The sequence below is a fragment of the Gopherus evgoodei genome, chromosome 2 (assembly GCF_007399415.2).
Source record: "Gopherus evgoodei ecotype Sinaloan lineage chromosome 2, rGopEvg1_v1.p, whole genome shotgun sequence".
Taxonomy (NCBI): domain Eukaryota; kingdom Metazoa; phylum Chordata; order Testudines; family Testudinidae; genus Gopherus; species Gopherus evgoodei.
This window is the reverse complement of record NC_044323.1, coordinates 292054696-292077865: the sequence shown is the minus strand read 5'-3', so window position 1 is coordinate 292077865 and position 23170 is coordinate 292054696. Positions and strand designations below refer to the sequence as shown.

Sequence of the window (23170 nt, the reverse complement as noted above, 5' to 3'; positions counted from 1 at the left end):
AAAGTGCAGAGAGGCGAGAGAGAGACAGCAGAGAGGGAGAGAGAGAGAGGGAGAGACAGAGTGAGAGGAGGCAGCAAAAAGAAAAACATCACCAACAAAATGCAAAAGAAAGAACCAGAGCACTGACCCCCTCCTCCTCCCCACATGCTGGGAGCATCACCACCCCCCACAAGCTGGACTCCCATTCCCGCACACAGCTGCCCTCCCCATCCCAGAACACAGCTCCCCTCCCCCAGCAATACCCCCACCACAGGACAAAGCTCCCCTCCCCCAGCATCACCCCATCCCAGCACACAGCTCCCCTCTCCCAGCATCACCCCATCCCAGCACACAGCTCCCCTCTCCCAGCAACACCCCATCCCAGCACACAGCTCCCCTCTCCCAGCAACACCCCATCCCAGCACACAGCTCCCCAGCATCACCCCATCCCAGCACACAGCTCCCCTCCCCCAGCATCACCCCATCCCAGCACACAGCTCCCCTCTCCCAGCAACACCCCATCCCAGCACACAGCTCCCCTCTCCCAGCAACACCCCATCCCAGCACACAGCTCCCCTCTCCCAGCATCACCCCATCCCAGCACACAGCTCCCCTCTCCCAGCATCACCCCATCCCAGCACACAGCTCCCCTCTCCCAGCAACACCCCATCCCAGCACACAGCTCCCCAGCATCACCTCATCCCAGCACACAGCTCCCCTCCCCCAGCATCACCCCATCCCAGCACACAGCTCCCCTCTCCCAGCAACACCCCATCCCAGCACACAGCTCCCCAGCATCACCCCATCCCAGCACACAGCTCCCCTCCCCCAGCATCACCCCATCCCAGCACACAGCTCCCCTCTCCCAGCAACACCCCATCCCAGCACACAGCTCCCCAGCATCACCCCATCCCAGCACACAGCTCCCCTCCCCCAGCATCACCCCATCCCAGCACACAGCTCCCCTCCCCCAGCAACATCCCATCCCAGCACACAACTCCCCTCCCCCAGCATCACCCCATCCCAGCACACAGTTCCCCTCCCCCAGCATCACCCCATCCCAGTACACAGCTCCCCTCTCCCAGCATCACCCCCATCCCAGGACACAGCTCCCCGCCCCCAGCATCTCCCCCATCCCAGGACACAGCTCCCCCCCCAGCAACATCCCATCCCAGCACACAGCTCCCCTCCCTAGCAACACCTCATCCCAGGACACAGCTTCCTTCCCCCAGCATCACCCCATCCCAGCACACAGCTCCCCTCCCCCAGCAACACCCCATCCAGGACACAGCTCCCCTCCCACAGCAACATCCCATTCAGGACACATCTCCCCTCCCACAGCAACACCTCATCCCAGGACACAGCTCCCCTGCCCCAGCAACATCCCATTCCAGGACACAGCCTCCCCCTGCATCTCCCCCATCCCAGGACACAGCTCCCCTCCCCCAGCATCACCCCCATCTCAGCATACAGCTCCCCTCCCCTAGCAACACCCCTTCCCAGGACACAGATCCCCACCCAGCATCTCCCCCATCCTAGGACACAGCTCCCCCACCCAGCATGTCCCCCATCCCAGGACACAGCTCCCCTCCCCCAGCATCACCCCCATCTCAGCATACAGCTCCCCTCCCCTAGCAACACCCCATCCCAGGACACAGATCCCCACCCAGCATCTCCCCCATCCTAGGACACAGCTCCCCCACCCAGCATGTCCCCCATCCCAGGACACAGCTCCCCTCCCCCAGCAACTTCCCATCCCAGTACACAGCTCCTCTCCTACAGCAACACCTCATTCCAGGACACAGCTCACCCACCCAGCATCTCCCCCATCCCAGCACACAGCTCCCCTCTCCCAGCAACACCCCATTCCTGGACACAGCTCCCTTCCCTCGGCAACACCCCATCCCAGGACAGAGCTCCCCTCCCCCAGCAACACCCCATCCCAGGACACAGCTCCCCACCCCAGCATCTCCCCCATCCCAGGACACAGCTCTCCTCCCCGGCATCACCCCCATCCCAGGACACAGCTATCCCCACCCCAGCATCACCCCCATCCCAGGACACAGCTTCTGTCCCACAGGAATACCCTCAACCTGCGCACACACCCCTCCCCACATCCAGAACACAGCTCCGCCCCATCCCAGTACATCAAAGTTCCCTATCCCATCATCACCCTCATCCCTGCACGCAGCTCCCCATCCCCAGCATCTCCCCCATCCCAGGATACAGCTTCCCCCCCGTGAGCAACACCCCCATCCCAGCACACAGCTCCCGTAATTATCCCAGCACACACAACTACCTTCCTTCAACACAGCACACTCAGCTCCCCCGCACAGCTCCCATCCCCCATCCCAGCACCCAGAGCTCCCTTCCCTTTCTAAATTCGCACAGCCCCCCATCCTCCATTCCAGCACATGACTCCCCTCTCCTTTCCTTCCCCTCCCTATCCCTATGGAAAGCTGCAGAGTAGCTCCTGTCCTGATACCCTTCTGTTCTCACTCCCATCTGTTCCCCACACGGCCAAGACAAGGCTGTGTGGTCCACCCCAGACCCCACCCCAACCTCCCCAGATCTGGGAGTAGCGGGACTCCAGGAGGGGTGATCAGAGAGGACTGCTGGGGCATGAATCTCACCTATCCTGCAAAGGACACAGGAAACAGGGAGTGGGACCCAGGGATCCAGACCCTGTGAGCTGACACAGGTACAGGGAGGCTGGGGAAGAGAGAGCACAAGAGGACCTGAAGCTGGAGAAACACCCTGGGGCATCCGGGCTTGATGCACAGAGGGACAGGCATAGTGGGGGGTTGTTTTTTTAAAAGTCATTCCTCCAAGGCAAGCATCTGGAACTAATCTACTTTGGCTTGCGGCTGGCTGAGGGAGCCTGCTGCTGCTCGGGGATGGGGGTGGGAGGAAAGTGACCAGGGGTGGGAGAAGGGGAAAGAATCATAGAATCATAGAATATAAGGGTTGGAAGGGACCTCAGGAGGTATCTAGTCCAACCCCCTGCTCAAAGCAGGGCCAATTCCCAACTAAATCACCCCAGCCAGGGCTTTGCCAAGCCTGACCTTAAAAACCTCTAAGGAAGGAGATTCCACCACCTCTCTAGGGAACCCATTCCAGAAGCTGGGAGAGAGGGCGGAGAGGCTCTTGGGCATGAAAAATTGCCTCTTAGGCATTAGTAAAAGTAACCTGAGTCAGCAACATCTGTCCCGGTGAGGATTAGAGGGAAGGAGACGTTCCCTGTGTTTGGGGACACTGCCAGGTAGCCTGGAACGTGGGACCCCCTCCACTCCCCCTGGGACTGCTCCATCATGCCCATAGCATGTGCTGCCTTAAGCAAAGTACCACACTCAGCCTCAGCCCCTGCCTCCTTGCTCCAAAAGCCAGCAGAGGCTGAGACAGCAGAACCAGGAGAGATGGAAAAGACCTGCCAGAGCAGGATTCTCCCCTACACACTGATCTCCAGTGCTCTAGTTGGGCTGATTGTACGGGTCCCAGGCAAGGGATTCTTCCTTTGGGCAACTGTTCCACAGCCTAACACATCTCACTGTCCGAACCTTCTCCATGGAATACAGTCGTGGAATCCTTCCCTCGCTCAGCCTCCACCAAGTTACTCTAGGGGTATGTCTAGACAAGAGCCACCCAGCTCGGCTTGTGGGGTTTGGGAAGCAGGGCTTTTTCATTTACTGTGTCGATATCTGGCCTCAGGCTGCAGCCTCAGGTGTAAGACACTGCGAGGTGGGAGGGTCCCAGAGCTTAGGCTCCAGCCCCAATCCAGAAGCCTTTGTCAACCCAGCAATGAAGCAGGCCAGCCATGGGGTTTTTTTTGCTGTGTAGACATAGCCCTAGTTACACCCCCAGACATATCCTAGATACAGTCTAGCTCTGCGTGGCAACTGAGAGCATGTTGAATTATTGTTCCTCTTAGCACGGAGAAGCCTCGACCGAGATCAGCACCGCATTGTGCTCCGCGCTGTATAAACACATTGCAAGAGACAGTTCCTGATCTGACCTGCTTACAACCTAAATGGAAGAGACAGGCAAAGGCTGAGAGGGAAAACTGAGCATTATCCCCCATGCTCATTAACACACTTGTGCACACTGGCATGGCCAGGACATAAATGTGTGATGCTGGTCATTTTACTGCAGTCTCCAGTTAAATACCATAGTTGTGCTGTGTTCCAAACCTTTGTGTGGCATCAGCAATGCCGGGTTTACAACGGTTCCAGTGGATCCATGGAGCCAGGCCCACGCTGAGAAGGGGCCCCGGCTTGTTCCACTTACACTGCGCCCCGAGATCTCACTGGCTCCCCTTGCCCACCACTTGCTCCTCTCAGCCTGTCCGCCAGCTGGCTGAGGGCTCCTCTCTGCCACGTCTCAGCCCAGCAGACACAGTCACCTCCCAGCAAGGCTGGTGAGCGCCGCCGGAAAGCAGGGTGCCGGGGAGTGGGGCTCTTGGGGGTTGGGGGTGCTGGGCTATGAAGGGGTGGGGAAGATCTGTGTGTGTTGAGGGACTAGGGAGTGGGAGTTCTGGGCAGTTGTGGAGGGACTGTGGGCAGGGGTGGTGTTGTGCAGGGCACTGTGCATTTGTGGGTGGGTCTGGGGGGCCTCAAGCCATAGGGAGTGGGGGGGACTATATGGTGCGGCATGTGCCCACCCCCAAGGGGAAGGGACACACTGGCAGTACAGGGCTGGGCAGGCCACTGTGCGTCTGGCAACTGCCGGATTGTAAATAGTGCCCTCGCATTGGGCAGAGCAGGGACACCCTTGCCATGCCATGCCCCATTGCCTCTGGCTGGCCCCTCGCTCCAGGGACTGACCTCCCTGCACCATGCTCCATTGTCCCCATGGGGGCCCACAAATATGTTTGGCACTGGGCCCACAAAAGGTTAATCCGGCCCTAGAATTTTCAATCCCATTTGTTAACACGTGTGAAAGAGTTACCCAGTGGTCAGTGTGCATTCCAGGTCCCCCTCTGTGCCAACCCACAGAGGACAGGAGCCGTTACAGCCCCAGTTACAAAACCTTGGCGCTTCAGCTTAAGTTGCAACAGCTCTTGTTTTTAGTGATCCCCGGTTCATTCGCAGGCGTGCTGGCCAAGATGGCGGCCATCGCCTAAGCACGACTCAAATGTCTCATAGACTCATAGACTCTAGGACTGGACCCTCTAGGAAGGGACCTCGAGAGGTCATCGAGTCCAGTCCCCTGCCCTCATGGCAGGACCAAATACTGTCTAGACCATCCCTAATAGACATTTATCTAACCTACTCTTAAATATCTCCAGAGATGGAGATTCCACAACTTCCCTAGGCAATCTATTCCAGTGTTTAACTACCCTGACAGTTAGGAATTTTTTCCTAATGTCCAACCTAAATCTCCCTTGCTGCAGTTTAAGTCCATTGCTTCTTGTTCTATCATTGGAGGCTAAGGTGAACAAGTTTTCTCCCGCCTCCTGATGACACCCTTTTAGATACCTGAAAACTGCTATAACGTCCCCTCTCAGTCTTCTCTTTTCAAGTCAAGTAGACATTCCCCAAAAGGCATGGCTACCAAAAGCTGGGATTAATGAGACCAAACTGTATGCGCTGAGAGTTAACCACTCGTCATCTCATTAAACATTCAAGCATTGCCTGACCGGTCTGAAACCAAGCTCAGGAGATGGGAAAAGAGAGGCATTGAGTTAAGGAATCAGGTTGCTTTTTACTGTGTTTTATTGGTTTTTTTTTAGGTAAATGGGGAAACTCCATGCAAAGCATCACGAAGTTCAACAGCTCTAAAGCACCCACTGTGAGGGCCAGATCGCCCCTTCCTGCTGCTTTCATGGAAGGGGTAAAAACAATGGGAACTGTTGGAGGCTGGGTGGGATGAGTCTATGTGCAAACTCTCAGGGCTCCATCACAGCAAAGGGAAGGGCATAGCAGCAGTATCCCAGGGAAATAGCTGTGAGAATTAGTGCCACACTCCAGCTATGGCATGCTCTCTTTGCACGATCAGCCATCCTCTGAGGAGAGAGCTAGTGAAGAGTGCCAGCAGAGCCACAGGCAGTACAACTCCAGATGGAGCCATGCTGCTATGGAGCCCAGGGCATATAACAGACGGACTGAGCTTCTGCACAGATGCCCTTGCCTTTGGCAGATGCCCCTTGATCTATGGGAGCTCCTTGCAGGATTCAGGCTGTCCGTAGCTCAAGAGGTCTGTACCACTCCTACAACTCTCTCCCTGTGTCACAGCAACTCTCTCCCTGTGTCCTTCTGCCTGATCTGTGGGCAGGCAAAATCTGGGCCTTGGGAAGAAGCAGAGGAAGAGCAGAGAAAAGGGTAACTGAGCTGAAATTGAAATGCAAAGATCTGAGTATGAACAGAACGAAGCAGAATCAAGGAGCTTAAATAGCCCCCTCTGGTACTGAATCCAAAGGGTAGCTTGGGAGAGGTAAGAACTACACCTTCTTCTGTATCGCCTGCAAACCAAAATACCCTTGAAGAAGCAGAATAAAATGGCTTCTTCCAGCCAGATCAAGCACAGCAGGTGGAGATAGCATGACGGAGACATAAGAAAGCACAGGAGACTGGAATGTAGGAGGAGCAGCGAACAAGAAGCGATGCCATAGGATGGAGAACAGTAACAGTCACATTTCACAATGCAAATAAGGGCTCAAGGGTCAGGCAAACAGCCAAAGTTCGTTGTCGCCTGGCTAAAAGAAGATATATATCACCGTGCTGAGTATAGCAGTCTCTGGGCACTTTGCAGCAACGTGGAATTAAGAGTCCATTCCATTCCCAAATGGCCATTGACAGACAGTGAGGGAGCGTACATGATGTTGGTGTACATAGATTCATAGATTATAAAACCAAAAGGGACCACTCATAGAATCATAAAATATCAAGGTTGGAAGGGACCTCAGGAGCTCATCTAGTACAACCCCCTGCTCAAAGCAGGACCAACTCCAACTAAATCATCTCAGCCAGGGCTTTGTCAAGCCTGATCTTGAAAACCTCTAAGGAAGGAGATTCCGCTACCTCCCTAGGTAACCCATTCCAGTGCTTCACCACCCTCCTAGTGAAATAGTGTTTCCTAATATCCAACCTAGACCTCCCCCACTGCAACTTGAGACCAATGCTCCTTGTTCTGCCACCTGCCATCACTGAGAACAGCCAAGCTCCATCCTCTTTGGAACCCCCTTCAGGTAGCTGAAGACTGCTATTAAATCCTCCCTCACTCTTCTCTTCTGTATACTAAATAAACCCAGTTCCCTCAGCATCTCTTCATAAGTCATGTGCCCCAGACCCCTAACCATTTTCATTGCCCTTTTCTGGACTCTCTCCAATTTGTCCACATCCTTTGTGTAGTGGGGGGCCTAAAACTGCACACAGTACTCCAGATGTGGCCTTACCAGTGCTGAATAGAGGGGAATAATCACTTCCCTTGATCTGCTGGCAATGCTCCTACTAATGCAGCCCAGTATGTCATTAGCCTTGGCAACAAGGGCACCCTGTTGACACATATCCAGCTTCTCATCCACTGTATTCCCCAGGTCCTTCTCTGTAGATCATCTAGTCTGATCTTCTGCATAACAGAAGACCAAAAAACTGCCCTGAATTAATTTCTGTTTGAACTAGAACAGATCCTGTAGAAAAACATCCTATCTTGATTTAAAAATTGCCAGTCCTAGAGAATCCACCATAACCCTTGGTAAGTTATTCAAATAGTTAATTACCCTCTCTGTTAAAAAGAAGTTGCACCTTAGTTCTAGTCTGAATTTGATTTGCTTCAGCTTCCAGCCATTAGACCTTGTTATACCTCTTTCTGCTAGAAGAACCCTCTGCTATCAAATTGCTGTTCCTCGTGTAGGTGCTCATAAACTGTGATCAAGTCACCCCCTAACCTCTTTGGTAAGATAAACAGACTGAGCTCTTTCAGTCTTTCACTATAAAGGCAAGTTTTCCAATCCTTTAATCATTCTCATGGCTCTTCTCTGAAACCTCTCCAATTTATAAACATCCTTTTTTAACTGTCGACACCAGAACTGGACACAGTATTCCAGTAGTGGTCAAACCAGTGCCAAATACAGAATAGAAATATTTATTCAACATCTCTAACTTTTCTGTATTATTATTGATAATTCTACCATTTCCATCTAGTAAAGATCAATACCATTGTTAGGATTTTTTTTGTTCTTAAGATACTTACAAAACTCCTACTTATTGTTCATCATTTTGCTGGCCATAGAGTTCTCTTGCTTCCCTTATCAATTTTCTACAATTCCTAGCATCTGATTTATATTCATTTCTATCAACTTCCACTTAAAACTGCTTTCACTTCACCTCTAAACTAGATTTTTTTTAACCAACACAGCCTTTGTTCTCAATTGTGGCATCTAGTAAAATGTTCTTTAAAAATTCCCAATTGTCATTCACATTGTTGTTTAAATTCTTTCTCTCAACTGATTTGGTTTGTCACTGTTTTGAGCTTTATGAAATTGGCCATTTAAAAACCCAAATGTATATTACTAGTTTGGACTTTATTCTGTTTGCACTTCACAACTGAATGGATACATTTGTGTTAGTGATAGACCTGACCCCAAATCTCAGCTCCAGTTACCTCCAAGCTTCAAAGCAAAGTGGGTGTGGATCTGGGCTGCTCATCTCTACTAGTTCAAGCTAAACATCAGATCCAAACACTCCTGCACTGTTCCAATCCCCATTTCTAGACGTGGCAAAGAAAATCATACATTTAAAGCACATAGTGGGACATATTTTACAATAACCATGCTTTGCTCTTATAGGACATGATCCAATGTCCACTGAAATCATTGGAGAGAGTCCCATTGAGTTCAATGTACATTGGATGAAAGCCACATAGCTCTTATATTAAAAGCCACTATAAATTACCAAAGGGGTGGTGTGGGATATCCTGAATCAAATGTTCAGCTGATGTACATCTGCATAGTCCACTGAAGTAAGTGGAGTTATGTCAATTTACAACTGCTGAGAATGTGTCCCCCTACTATCAAAGATCACTGATTAAACATCTCAATCATCTTAAAGTATTGAATTCATCCTACAGGATGCTAGTGCGATCCCTCGGTTTTAAGCTCCTCAGCATAAACAATGCCTCTCCTTCCCTTATCCTTTCCCTCATCTCTGGTTTTAATCCTTCAGCATGTCTTGGACATGGCTTGGGGAGAACAGTCATGCTGTTAAAAGAACATTTGGGATGATATGAAAAAATGGCCAATTCCCCCAGCAGTAATCACATTGCTCCTCTACAGAGCGTTCTGCCTTCAAAGCACTTTGCAAAATGATCTAAAGTCAGATCCAGAGCACAGAACCAGTGCAAGACCAGAGCACTTAAACCCAAAGGCTTGGTCACCACTTTACTCCCATGTGAGCTCAAAGACCCTTGTACCGCACCTCTGTCTAAGGATGGATTTACCCACAAATGATTCAGTCAACACAACGCACACAGCAAGGTAGGATAGGACATATTATTATCCCCATTTTACAGGAGGATAGACTGGACCAGTGCAGTTCAGTCCAGCATTGCCGATTCTTGCAATTTTTTGGCAAGGTTTGCAATATTTGGTATTTGCATTCAAGCCCCAGCTCCTGGAGTCAAATTATTTATGTGTGAATCTCAGCATTCGGTAGTTTCCAGCTCTTGTGGTTGCAAAGAAAAGTCTAAAAAACATGACCCAAGCGTGACCTAACAGCCCAGAAACCCAGTAGACAAACTAAAACCAAAATGTTTTATTTTAGTATCTCCTGATTTTTAAGCCAGTCTCATAATTTTTCGGAGCCTGACTCATGACTGTTGAATGCTTGTGGTTGACCATACTGTGAGGACTTGCCCAGCACCACGGAGAGTGCTGATGTTGTAGACTGCAAACAATAGAGAGTGGAGCCACTAAATGGGCTAGCTTAGCATTCATGCAAAATTCCCATTGGTTTCATTAGGACTCTGGCTTTGTGACTGCAATGGGACTCTGGACAAGGAGAGTCTCCCTCAGAGCCATTCACCCACTGGATCAGTGGGAGTTTTGCCTGAGTCAGAGACTGTAAGATATAGGGTCTAGCCAATTCATATTAGCAAACTCCACTTAGTTCAGCATAGAATGAAGGTCCCAAATTGTTTGTCCAATGCACATTACAGCTCTGCTTAGAATAAGCCTCTGCTCAGGGGGGGTATTACTATGAGTAATGAATGACTTTGTTATGAGCCAGATCCAAAGCACACAGAAGCCCAAGGGAGGCTTTCCATGGACTTCAGTGGGTGTTTGAACAGGGGTCTGATGGGGTGTCCACCTCACACAAGGCAGAGTTGGTAAATTAGGATAGTTAACCTGATAGGCTGCACCTGGGAAGAGCTAGGGATTGAAGGACTGATTGAAGATGGAGCCCAGCTGGGAAGGAACAGGAGGAGTGGGTATGAAGCCAGTAAGTTGACAGTGGAAAGGGGCTGCAGGAGAAGTGGGCTGCAGTCACTCCCTGGGGGTAAGGAGGGGTGTTTGAGGCTAGAGAGTTAAATAGTCTGCAGTTACTCCGTGGGAGGAAGGAGTCTGAGCTGGTACAACCAGAGAGAGGGAGCCAGAAAGTATTGGAAGGAGTTTCAGGAAAAAGCAACAGGGTCCGAGGGAAAGCAGACCACAGTTGCCAGGAAGGGTCCCTGGACAGGAACCCAGAGTAGTGGGTGGGCCCAGGGTTCCCCCAGCCACTGGGAAAGTGGCATAGACCAGGCAGTGGAGCACAGATTGCCTAGGATGTTTGTCCAGTGGGATTTGGTCCCCTGAAAGGGGAAGACTATAGTGATCTGGCCAGAAGGCTAAGTCACAAAGAAGGAGCACACTGAGTCCCAGAGAAAGGGAGCCACTGGGCAAAGAAAGGGGTGTCGGACCCCTGATGTGGAGCTAATCCCCTGATGCGGCCACAAGGAGATGCCCTAGTGGCAAGCATACCATGTGACAAGATCTTATAAGTGATGTGTGCATGTGCAGGTATCATTTACAATTCAATACTGAGTCCTGTACCTCATCAGTAAGGCTCTTCATTTGGGCTGTTTATTGATCGGTTGGTTTAATTTATTTATTGATAATTTCCCAGGGATTTATTGGGTTTCTTTTAACCGTTTCAAAACCAGAAGAAAATCGGCCAAAAACGAAAACAAAGGGCATCAGAGGAGGTGGGGTACTAAAGGGGGTGGAGAGGATGAGTCCCTCCGTGAAACCTTTGATTCTGCGCGTGACAGAAAGCCACGCGCTCACAGCTGTGAGGAACAGGAAGGGGGTTCATGAGCCTTATCTATAAATATTAAAACTTGTGAATCCCAAGGACAAAGAGGAATTAATTAAAGGTGAAATAAGGGGAAATAAGAGGAAATTTACGCAAGAGAAAATTTAGATGCGGATATCAGGAAAATTCTTCCTAATAGTGAGATCTAACAGACTGTGGCCTAGCCAAAGCGGAGAGGTGGAAGCTCCAAAACTAAACCTGAGAATCCATCAGTGAGTGCTGGAAGCATCAGGACACCCGAGAGGGTTATTCCATCTCTAATATCCCTGGGTTCAAACTGAGCCCTAGCCCATTCCACGAGAGAAAAGTTTTGGCTATAGGTTTTCATGATGGGTGTAAACACCAAGAATGTGATTCAGAAAAGCAATTAAGGATGTAGTCCCACAGACTTCCATGGGAGTTATTATGCACATGCTTAAGGACCTTCCTGAACAGTGAAAATTGCAAATTAAGGGCTTTGTTATAGGAACAGGCATGGAACAGAAAGGAGCTTTAAAACAATGGAGCTTATACTTAAGGCTTAAAGAATATATAAATACTTCCTGATTCACCGGGGTTTTTTTCCTCCCTCCCGACCAAACTGACAGGTCAGTCAAGTGCTTGGCTGGGATCCATCTAGCGGCTTGATTATTAATTTGGAGAGCTGGAACCCAAGTCACAGTTAATCCCTTTTGCAGGATTCCCAAAGCAATTTTCATTTCCAGCAAAAGGCCATTGCAAAGCTCCTTCTGAACACTCTGTAAGTGCGAACGGGACTGCCTTTGTACAGCTGGCTTGAAATAAAATTCATTTTGTCTTGATGAATGTGTTCTGGCCACAGTTTCTCCTGGACCTCATAGTTGCCTTAGGAGGTTAAAGAGTCCTGGGGAAAGGTGCAAGGAAAAGCTTTCTTCCTTTCCTACTTTCTTTCAGGAACAATACAGGATGAAAATATCTAATTAGAATCCTGAACCAGTGGTAGAGAATTCTGCATGCTTACAAATGAAAACAAATTACACTTTAAAGTGGAAAGGAGCCAAAATCAACCTCTAATTTCAAACACTATGAAAGTACTGAACTTTCTGATCCAAATTCCAGGGTCAACTAAAATTGACACCCATAATGTCAATGGTGGTTTGGGCAATTTTGGCACCTGTCCCCTTAGGAACCAGAACGAAGCCCTCAGGCTAACAAGCTTTATCACACAAGCCACTAAACATCCAACAGACAGTAATGACTTTCAGTGATTGATCCAGTGGTTTGGGGCCAGATTCTGCTCTCAGTAACATTCATTTAAATCCAGAGTGGCTGCACTGAAGTCAGCTTCGATTTAAATTGATGTAACTGAGAGAAGAATTGGGCCTCTAGAACTGAAAGTATCAGAGGGGTAGCCGTGTTAATCTGGATCTGTAAAAGCAGTAAAGAGTCCTGTGGCACCTTATAGACTAACAGACGTTTTGGAGCATGAGCTCCAAAACGTCTGTTAGTCTATAAGGTGCCACAGGACTCTTTACTGCTTTTATAGAATTGAAAGATGATTCATCCTGGGGCTAGTCCCCAAAACCCAGCCACTGTCCTGAATCTCTAAATATTCTGCCAGCAGAAATAATTGGCATAACTCTATTAAAGTCAATGAAGCGGATTATCCAGCCCAATACCTAGTTTTGACTTGTCATCTATAGACCTGAAAGAGCTTTTCAAAAGGAGTAAATGCCACTAGCCCCATTTTACAGATGGGGACACTGACTCACAGAGAGGCGAAATGACCTTTCCAAGGTCACCTGGAAGGCAATTAGCCAAGCTGAGGACAGAACCCAGGTTTTCCAAATCCTCGCCTAGTGCTCTATTGGCTAAGCAACATTACTTCTCCATCAACAGCCATGCCCAAACATCCTTTCAGTGATTTAGGACATTAGATTAACTTATTTAGTTACAAAAGCTTTCCAGTGCCACTTTTTAGCAGAGATGAAAGATGTTCCATTTCATCTCCACTGTGAAAGTGTCCAGCCAGGTCAACACAGCTACATCCACCCCCATTGTATTATCCTAGGTCCAAGACAGGGCTGGCTCCAGGCCCCAGCATGCCAAGCATGTGCTTGGGGCGGCATGCCACAGGGGGCACTCTGCTGGTTGCTGGGAGGGCGGCAGGCGGCTCTGGTGGATCTCCCGCAGGCGTCCCTGCGGAGGGTCCTCTGGTCCCGCGGCTCTGGTGGAGTATCCACAGGCACGCCTGTGGGAGGTCCACCAGAGCCGCGGGACCAGCGGACACTCTGCAGCCACGTCTGCGGGAGATCCACCAGAGCCGCGGGACCGGCGAGCGGCAGAGCGCCCCCCAAGGTGTGCCGCCGTGCTTGGGGTGGCGAAATGGCTAGAGCTGGCCCTGGTCCAAGGACCACATTTCACAAAGTCAAATGTTCTTTGTGAACCGGGATGTTCTTCCTCCAATCAGAAACAGTCTTCAGCACCAGGGTATTACCTGACACAGGGCTTAAAGTGGGATTTAACTGGGAGGTAAGCTTTGTGCTGGATCCCTGAATTGCATCCAACTGCAGCTGCTTCTACCTATCTTTGGCTTCAAACCCTATTCTCACACCATTCTCTGCAGCACACATTTGGCACTGAAAAAAACAACTCAATGCTGATAGGGAAGAACCTACTATTAGATTAGCAACTATTATTAAATTAACTCTCTTTTAAAAAGACAGCTATCTATCCACTTAGTCCAGGCACAGAAAGTGAATCCCAAGGAAAGATAGTATTTTTTCAGAGGCTTATCATTCGAAATCAGCTTGGCTGATTTGCTTCAGATTTGAAACAAATAAAATAAAGGCAGTGCTGACCTGAGAATCAACTCAGGAATTATCAGGCATACGGGAAGTTTATTGTGGGGGGAGGAAGTAGTAAGAAGGTTAAAAATGAGGCCTTCTCCCAGCTGTGAATCCATAATCATGTCTAACTGAATTGAAGCATTGCACGAAGGACAAGGTTACTTACTCTCTGCAAATTAGCCACAGAGAAACAAAAGAGCCCATATGCAGCTTCCAGCCTGAAACCTTAATTAACATAAACAATGTTAAATGCACAAAGAAACGCATGTTGCTATCAAAATAAAGCATATGGCTGGCTAAATACCCGTAAGATTATCTGGAGATAATCTTTTCAGACACCATAAATACAGCTGATGCTGAGCCATAATGACTCCCCTCAGAAGGCCAGCCCATTCCACTTGAGAGGAAACACAACTTCCCGAGCAGGAGTGGCTTTTTACTCTATCCCAGTTCTCAGTTGAAAATGCATGCAAAAATCCAGAGCACGGGGCTAATTATTCATCTGTATATACTTGCTCTACATCAATACTGTATATACATTGTGAAGCCTGACACTCAAATCTTGTACAACACTCACAGACTTTAAGGTCAGAAGGGACCATTGTGATCATTTAGTTTGACCACCTGCACAACGCAGGCCACAGAATCTCACCCACCCACTCCTGTAACAAACCCCTAACCCATGTCTGAGTTACTGAAGTCCTGAAACTGTGGTTTAAAGACCTCAAGCTGCAGAGAATCTTCTAGCAAGTGACCCCTGCCATAGCACAATGGGGTCATAGTCCATGTCTTGGGCTCCTAGGGGCTCCCACAATAAAAATAATGAATAATATTAATAAAATAATATCCCTGGTGATTTATTCCACATTTGGAGTCTTGCCAACCCACATGCTCAAGAATCAGGAGTTGAACCTCTCAACAAAATCATGAAGTTGCCTTAAAAATCATGAGATTGTTAAAAAACAATAACATGATGGGAATTCTTTGGATTTGTCTTTTGATTTTTAGCCTTTAAGGATTACACTTTCAAGCTCTTCTCTGCAGCCATGAGGGGTAGAAACTCATGAACATGGAAATTCTCTTATAAAACACATGACTCCAGGAACTGGGGCTTGAACGAAAAACAAAACATATGGTGAGAGGCTCAGTAAAATTCCCCAAGTTGGCACACTGCACATGTTGTCTCCATCATGCCTGTCCACTGGATAATTTCCAGAGGAGACCATTGAATGTACCACCCATCTTGGACCAGCTGTGAAGCACTCCAGCCTCCTAACCTCTTCTCTGTCTTATGCTAGCTGCCCATGACTGCAAGGAGACAATATGGCGGCTAGGAACCACAGAGGTGTAAGGAAGCCCAGCTACAACCCCATAACTGGCAGCAGGAAGGAGGAAGCATCGGAGCAGTTATGTCAGCTCTTCACCCCTGGATTGGGACAATCCTCCTGTGGTTAGCTACAATACTTTTAGGACCACTGTGAGCCCTAAAGCAGAAAATCTGAGCCACGATAGACTCATAGACTCATAGACTCTAGGACTGGAAGGGACCTCAAGAGGTCATCGAGTCCAGTCCCCTGCCCTCATGGCAGGACCAAATACTGTCTAGACCATCCCTGATAGACATTTATCTAACCTACTCTTAAATATCTCCAGCGATGGAGATTCCACAACTTCCCTAGGCAATCTATTCCAGTGTTTAACTACCCTGACAGTTAGGAACTTTTTCCTAATGTCCAACCTAAATCACCCTTGCTGCAGTTTAAGCCCATTGCTTCTTGTTCTATCATTGGAGGCTAAGGTGAACAAGTTTTCTCCCTCCTCCTGATGACACCCTTTTAGATACCTGAAAACTGCTATCATGTCCCCTCTCAGTCTTCTCTTTTCCAAACTAAACAAACCCAATTCCTTCAGCCTTCCTTCATAGGTCATGTTCTCAAGACCTTTAACCATTCTTGTTGCTCTTCTCTGGACCCTCTCCAATTTCTCCACATCTTTCTTGAAATGCGGTGCCCAGAACTGGACACAATACTCCAGTTGAGGCCTAACCAGCGCAGAGTAAAGCGGAAGAATGATTTCTCGTGTCTTGTTTACAACACACCTGTTAATGCATCCCAGAATCATGTTTGCTTTTTTTGCAACAGTATCACACTGTTCACTCATATTAAGCTTGTGGTCCACTATGACCCCTAGATCTCTTTCTGCCATACTCCTTCCTAGACAGTCTCTTCCCATTCTGTATGTGTGAAACTGATTGTTCCTTCCTAAGTGGAGCACTTTGCATTTATCTTTATTGAACTTCATCCTGTTTACCTCAGACCATTTCTCCAACTTGTCCAGATCATTTTGAATTTTGACCCTGTCCTCCAAAGCAGTTGCAATCCCTCCCAGTTTGGTATCGTCCGCAAACTTAATAAGCGTACTTTCTATGCCAACATCTAAATCGTTGATGAAGATATTGAACAGAACCGGTCCCAAAACAGACCCCTGCGGAACCCCACTTGTTATACCTTTCCAGCAGGATTGGGAGCCATTAACAACTACTCTCTGAGTACGGTTATCCAGCCAGTTATGCACCCACCTTATAGTAGCCCCATCTAATTTGTACTTTCCTAGCTTATCTATAAGAATATCGTGCGAGACCGTATCAAATGCCTTACTAAAGTCTAGGTATATCACATCCACCGCTTCTCCCTTATCCACAAGGCTCGTTATCCTATCAAAGAACACTATCAGATTAGTTTGACACGATTTGTTCTTTACAAATCCATGCTGGCTATTCCCTATCACCTTACCACCTTCCAAGTGTTTGCAGATGATTTCTTTGATTACCTGCTCCATTATCTTCCCTGGCACAGAAGTTAAACTAACTGGTCTGTAGTTTCCTGGGTTGTTTTTATTTCCCTTTTTATAGATGGGCACTATATTTGCCCCCTTCCAGTCTTCTGGAATTTCCCCCGTCTCCCATGATTTCCCAAAGATAATAGCTAGAGGCTCAGATACCTCTTCCATTAACTCCTTGAGTATTCTAGGATGCATTTCATCAGGCCCTGGTGACTTGCAGACATCTAACTTTTCTAAGTGATTTTTTACTTGCTCTTTCCTTATTTTCTCTTCTAAACCTACCCTCTTCCCGTAAGCATTCACTATACTAGACATTCCTTCAGACTTCTCAGTGAAGACCGAAACATGATGTATTAGGCTGTAGAATAATTTCCCAAGGGAAGAGGTGGAAGCACCATTGCAAGGGGCTTACAGTTATTGCTTGAGACACTGAAAACTAGACTACGCAAAGCACTGGGGAATGAGCTGTAGGGAACCATCAGCCCTGGCCTCCAGGGAATGGACAAGATGTTCACACAGATCAGTGGAGCCTCTCCAACTGGGACATCTAGGGCCCCTCCCAGACAAATGAGAAGATCAGAGTGTGATAGATCTGCCTCCATCCCACTTCAATGTGCCATTCCTGGCTGTTATCTCAATTGAGCAGATCTTCTAGATGCAGCGTCTGTCTATGCTGAGGCAGTTGCTCTGAGGTCCCAAATGATACAGTTTGCACCTGCACATTGCAGTAGGGGCTGCGAAACAAGGACAGGAACATGACTTCACTGAACAGCCTCCCGACCACTCACTACGCAGCACCACAGGGCACTTTCAGAAGTGCCCTTAGCACGAACAGAATGAAAGCAAGTCCCATTGACAAATTTAACTTAGCACTCCCAGATCTTATAAGGGCTTTTCACCTTTAATTCTCAGTTAGCATGTGAAGCAGAATATGGCCCACACATGAATCTAGAGAGGATTGTGAGAGGTACTGCACGGACATATCCTAAACACAGCCTCTCTGGTGCTAGGAATAACCATGATGGATCACTGTTCTCCATAGCTCATTCAGCTGCAGAAAAGAGCACATAATTTCCTGACTTTCTCCTTAAGACACTTCTCAGTCCCCCATCACAGAGCTGATCATCCTGAGAACCTTCCAGAGCTCATGCTTCTGGAGCTTTAGAAAAGTTTTCTTCATAATGCAGGCTCCAAGACAGGTCACATCCTAGTTATGAAAACTAGCCCTGAAGCACTTGCATTGAAAGCTTCTAGAGAAAGTGCTCTGTTGGAAAAATTAAGATATAGTCAGACAAGCAGCACACACATTACAGACCACATTAATAAGAAGGTCCTGGTGGACGTCCCGAATCTCTGGGGAAATCATGTTTGGGACAAATGGTGAAACTGGCCAATGGCTTTACTTGTGCACCCATCCCCCCACCCCTAAGAGAGACAACATGGCAAACAGCATTGAGCACCTTGGCAACACAAACTGTGGTTAACAACGGCTGCACAAAGGAACTAAATCAATGGGAGTTAGGTACCTAAATATCTTTGAGGATCTGGGCCTCAGATAATACACCGATGATGGGCAAATAGCTAGACAGATAGATTAGACCAGATGTGGGCAAACTACGGCCTGCGAGCCAGACCCTCCTGCCTAGCCCCTGAGCTCCTGGCTCGGGAGACTAGCCCCCAGCCCCTCCCTGCTGTTCCCCCTCCCCCACAGCTTCAGCTCACTGCACTGCTGGCGCAATACTCTGGGCGACGGGGCTGCGAGCTCCTGGGACAGTGCAGCTGCAGGGCCTGGCCTGATCGCGGTCTCTGTGCTGCGCGGTGGCATGGCTGGCTCCAGCCAGGCGGTGCGGCTGCCTGTCCTGGTGCTCTGGGAAGTGCGGCTGTAACGCCGCCAGCCACTGGGGCCTCAGGCAGCATGGTAAGGGGGCGGGGAGCAAGGGGGTTGGATAGAGGGCAGGGGAGTTTGGGATGATGGACAGAGGGCAGGAGTGTGTATAGGGATCGGGGTGGTCAGAGGGCAGGGAACAGGGGGGTTGAATGGGGACAGGTGTTCTGGAGGGGCAGTCAGAAAGGAGAAGGGGGGCTGGATGGGGCAGTGAGGGGCAGTCAGGGGCAGGGGGTCTGTGAGTGGGTGGATGGGGCAGGGCTCCCGGGGGGCATCAGGGGAGGCTGGATGGGGCAGGAGTCCCGGGGGCAAGAAGCGGGGGGGGGAATAGGACGCGGGGGCCGGGCCATGCCTGGCTATTTTGGGGAGACACAGCCTCTCCTAACCAGCCCTCCATACAATTTCAGAAACCCGATGTGGCCCTCAGGACAAAAAATTTGCCCGCTCCAGGATTAGACTGACAGATCACTTAATTAAGGTCCTATTCGGAACACATTTGGCAGGCTGGATAATGCCAGCATTCTACGTATTCATTAGATAGCAGGGAAATCTTGCTCTTCAACAGGAACAGTGATACAAGCTGATGGTACCAGTCACTCCCCACTTACAGTAGAGCTCATCATACAAGGACAGTTAACTGGCACCAGGAAAAGGACACAAGTATCATCACATTGTTGTAAATGCTTAATATGTACTGCTAACATCGAGGTTAGAGAGAAGGACACTTCTGCCCTTTTAGAATTATGCCCATCCGGCTGGGAGATATCAAGTTCTGCATGGTGCATGCCATTGAAAGACATTGAGCTCCTGTGAAAAACCATAATGCCCCCTTCCTACGAGAGAAGAGGAATTGTTAAAGGGCTAGGAATGTAGACTATTTCTACTAAAGGGCTTATTGGTTAAGGTACTGGCCTGGGACTCAGGAGACCTGGGTTCAGTTCCTGACTCTGCCATCAAATTGCTGGGTGACCTTTGGCAAGTCACTTAATCACTCTGTGCCTCAGTTCCCCACCTATTAACAAGAGCACAGCAATCTTCCCTTTTCCTCACCCCTTTAGTGTCAAGTCTGTTTATACCATACAGTCATTCAGGCATGGACTGTCTCTTACTAGACGTATGTACAGCACCTACCACAATGGGCCCCGGATCTTAGCTTAGGCCTCTGGGTGTTACTGTAAAACAAATATTAATAAGACCCAGTCCCTGATTCAAAGAGCACACATGACCCAAGGAGTGGGTCAGTAAGAGCACTGGCTATCTCAGACCAATCAGCACTAGTTCCTCCAGATAGTACTGTTTCCCAGAAACCTAAATCACAAGCTTTAAATGGGTTAGTGCAAGACTACACAATAAAGAGATGAGGTAAAATAAATCAAGCAAATGAGAGTGGGGCCAGCAGGCGGGGGAAGACGGGTAAAGAAATTAAATCAAGAAGCCAACCTAAGGTGCTGCAGGCAAAGATGAAGATGCAGGATTAAAGATTAACCGTAACTGAGAGGGGGATGCAGTTCTTTAAAGGCACGAGGGGCTGAGAGGCACTCAGCAAAATCCATAGAAATCTCCCAAGAATGAAGTCTTCAGAGATGCAACTGGATCAGGGGTGCATTAACGCCTGGTCCCGAGAACTCCTCCATTCATGCTCGCTCCACTGTTTGCAGTTCCAGATGAGGATTAAAAGTGGAGCAAGAGGACTCATCATTAAAGAGAAAATTGCTATGGCAGCTGGGCCATGCAGGGAGCAAAGAGCTGTGAAAATGGGAGAACAGGGCGCTATTGCCACTGGATCTTCAAATCAGTGGCAATTGGATCTAAAGAGCAGAGATGGTCTTCAGGCCTGGATGGTGTAATAGGTCACATCCAAACTCTGGGAAACCGGCCTACTTCAGAGTTCCTCGTACCTTCCCTTGAAGTGTCTAGTTCTGGCCAGTGTCAGATTCAGGGTACTGGAGTAGATGGGCCATTGGTCTGATCCAGTCTGGCAAATCCTATGTCCCTCTGTTCCTATGTAAACAACTCAAGTGCACAAAAACAAGCATGTGCAAAATCGCAGAGATACATGCACAGGCCGGGTTGATGCTGCTTGCAATTTTTTTCCTTCATATTGCAACAATCTAACTATTATGTACATATTATCCCTGAAATCAGAAGGGTTCAACTCTTTTCTCCAGAACTGGCACCTCTTTTACAGCAGCAAAATCGTATCCTGCAATGGAACATCCAACAGATACCCTCTCTTACTTTTAGGAAACCTAGGCTGGGGCTACAGGGTTGGAGAGCTTTTTTATTTACTGCTTTTGGTTTTTAAAAGAGACAAGCGATCTCACAGTGGCTTTCTAACATATTGATACAGCCTCCTTGACAATATAAAGTTCTTTCAATCTTCGTTTGGATCATTCCAAGAACTGTTCTCTTCTGGCTGATATATGCACTTGCTCGCTATGGTCCAACAGAGCATACAACCAGCATTTTCTGCAGTCAGAGGGAGCGTTAGTCCAATTACTGAAAAAGCAATAATCAGAACCTCCTGGGCTCATCCAAACCCTAGTAAAGTAAATGGGTGAACTCCCATGGACCACAGCAGGCCTTGGATGGGGCTATGGGTTAATACGGACATTGGTGAGGCCTCATCTGGAGAACTGTGCCCGGTGTTGGGCCCCACACTACAAGAAGGATGTGGAAAAATTGGAGAGTCCAGCGAAGGGCAACAAAAATGATTAGGGGGCTGCAGCACATGACTTATGAGGAGAGGCTGAGAGAACTGGGATTATTTAGTCTGCAGAAAAGAAGAATGAGGGGGGATTTGATAGCTGCTTTCAACTACCTGAAAGGGGGTTCCAAAGAGGATGGTTCTAGACTGTTCTCACAGGTACCAGATGACAGAACAAGGAGAATGGTCTCAAGCTGCAGTGGGGGAGGTTTAGGTTGGATATTAGGAAAATCTTTTTCACTAGGAGGGTGGTGAAGCACTGGAATGGGTTAGCTAGGGAGGTGGTAGAATCTCCATCCTCAGAGGTTTTTAAGGCCTGGCTTGAAAAAACCCTGGTTGGGATGGTTTAGTTGAGGATTGGTCCTGCTTTGGTCCTAGTCTTGGACTAGATGACCTCCTGAGGTCCCTTCCAACCCTGATAGTCTATGATTCCATGATTCTAAGGGGGCATCAAGGAATTGTGAGATAGAAGGACAGGGAAATGCAGCAACAGCTCTATAGGCAGGGAGGTTCAGATCACGGAGATTCTTCTTCATCGTATGGAGGATATTCCTGTGTTGTTAGTGCTCCTTTCGTTCTTTTTACCATCTGTTTGCTCTGTGATCCTCAAAACAAACTCCCCACATGGGCTAAGCACAACGTTGCCAGGACGGTCAACTCTGCATGGCACTTTAAACTGTCTTTTCTGATTTGTGTTTCATAAAGCTTTGGTTTCCCTTTCTAGAAGGTCATTCGAGTCTCACCTCCAAACTGCTGAGTTGCTTCTTGTCCTCATCGTTATTCGGCATTTGTGGCTGCCCCTGATGTTTGACATTTGAAATGTAAAGAAAAACCACAGTGGGACTGGAAGGATTCACAGTGGGGGCTGATTCCAATCTCCCTTACACCTGGTGTAATGCCAGGGAACTAATGGAGTTACTCCTGATTCACATCGGCGCAACTGAGAGGAAACCTCTGTGAATAACAGCAGATGAAACAGATACACTGCTGTCGATGCAGCCGCACCAAGGGGTAAGCCAGATGCAGTAATGTTGTGGCAGATTGACTAGTGCACAGGACAGATGCACTCGTGCTGATGCAGCTAGTGCTGGCTTCCGGGGATGCTAATTTCACCCGTCTTCACTTGCCTGGCCCCTGCACCTCAGGGAGAACACCCCTGCAGAAAAGCAGGCAGTGTCATCACTGCAGCCAACTTCTGGGGATTCTGCAGGAGCTTATGTGGGGGAGGCAGCTTTAATTTATGGCCAGTGCTCAAGTGGACCGAATTAGCTCCCTCATTGACCAGCCTGACCACGGCCCCTCTCTTCAAAGCGACACCCATCCTTTGGGCTGCACTGGTTTCTTCCTCCCCCACCCCCGATCATCCTTACGCTACTGTGCTCTGAACAGGTATTTAGCCACACGACTGGTGTGAATAGGATTCTCGTGAGCAGGCTCTGTGCCACCCAGCTGCAGGTCTTTAGGCACAGTGAGAACCCCATTGCAGGATATCATAACTCATGGCTTAGGATATGTCACTCCTGGCAGCACACAGGCGGAAGGCTGAATTTGTTCCCCTTAACTCCAAACCCCACCCCCAGGAACTGTATTCTGTAATGATTAAACCTGCATGACGGAAGCTTCTCTGGCTGAGTGACATGCTAAACCCCAGGCATCAAAACCCAGG

At 48.7% G+C, this 23170-nt stretch overlaps 1 protein-coding gene across 11 annotated transcripts in view; it reads right to left on the bottom strand.

The window, feature by feature from the left end:
- The window catches only part of ADGRB1 (adhesion G protein-coupled receptor B1), a 376961-nt gene that overhangs the window by 104702 nt on the left and 249089 nt on the right, over nucleotides 1-23170 (bottom strand). The gene's annotated exons all lie outside the window — the stretch shown is intronic.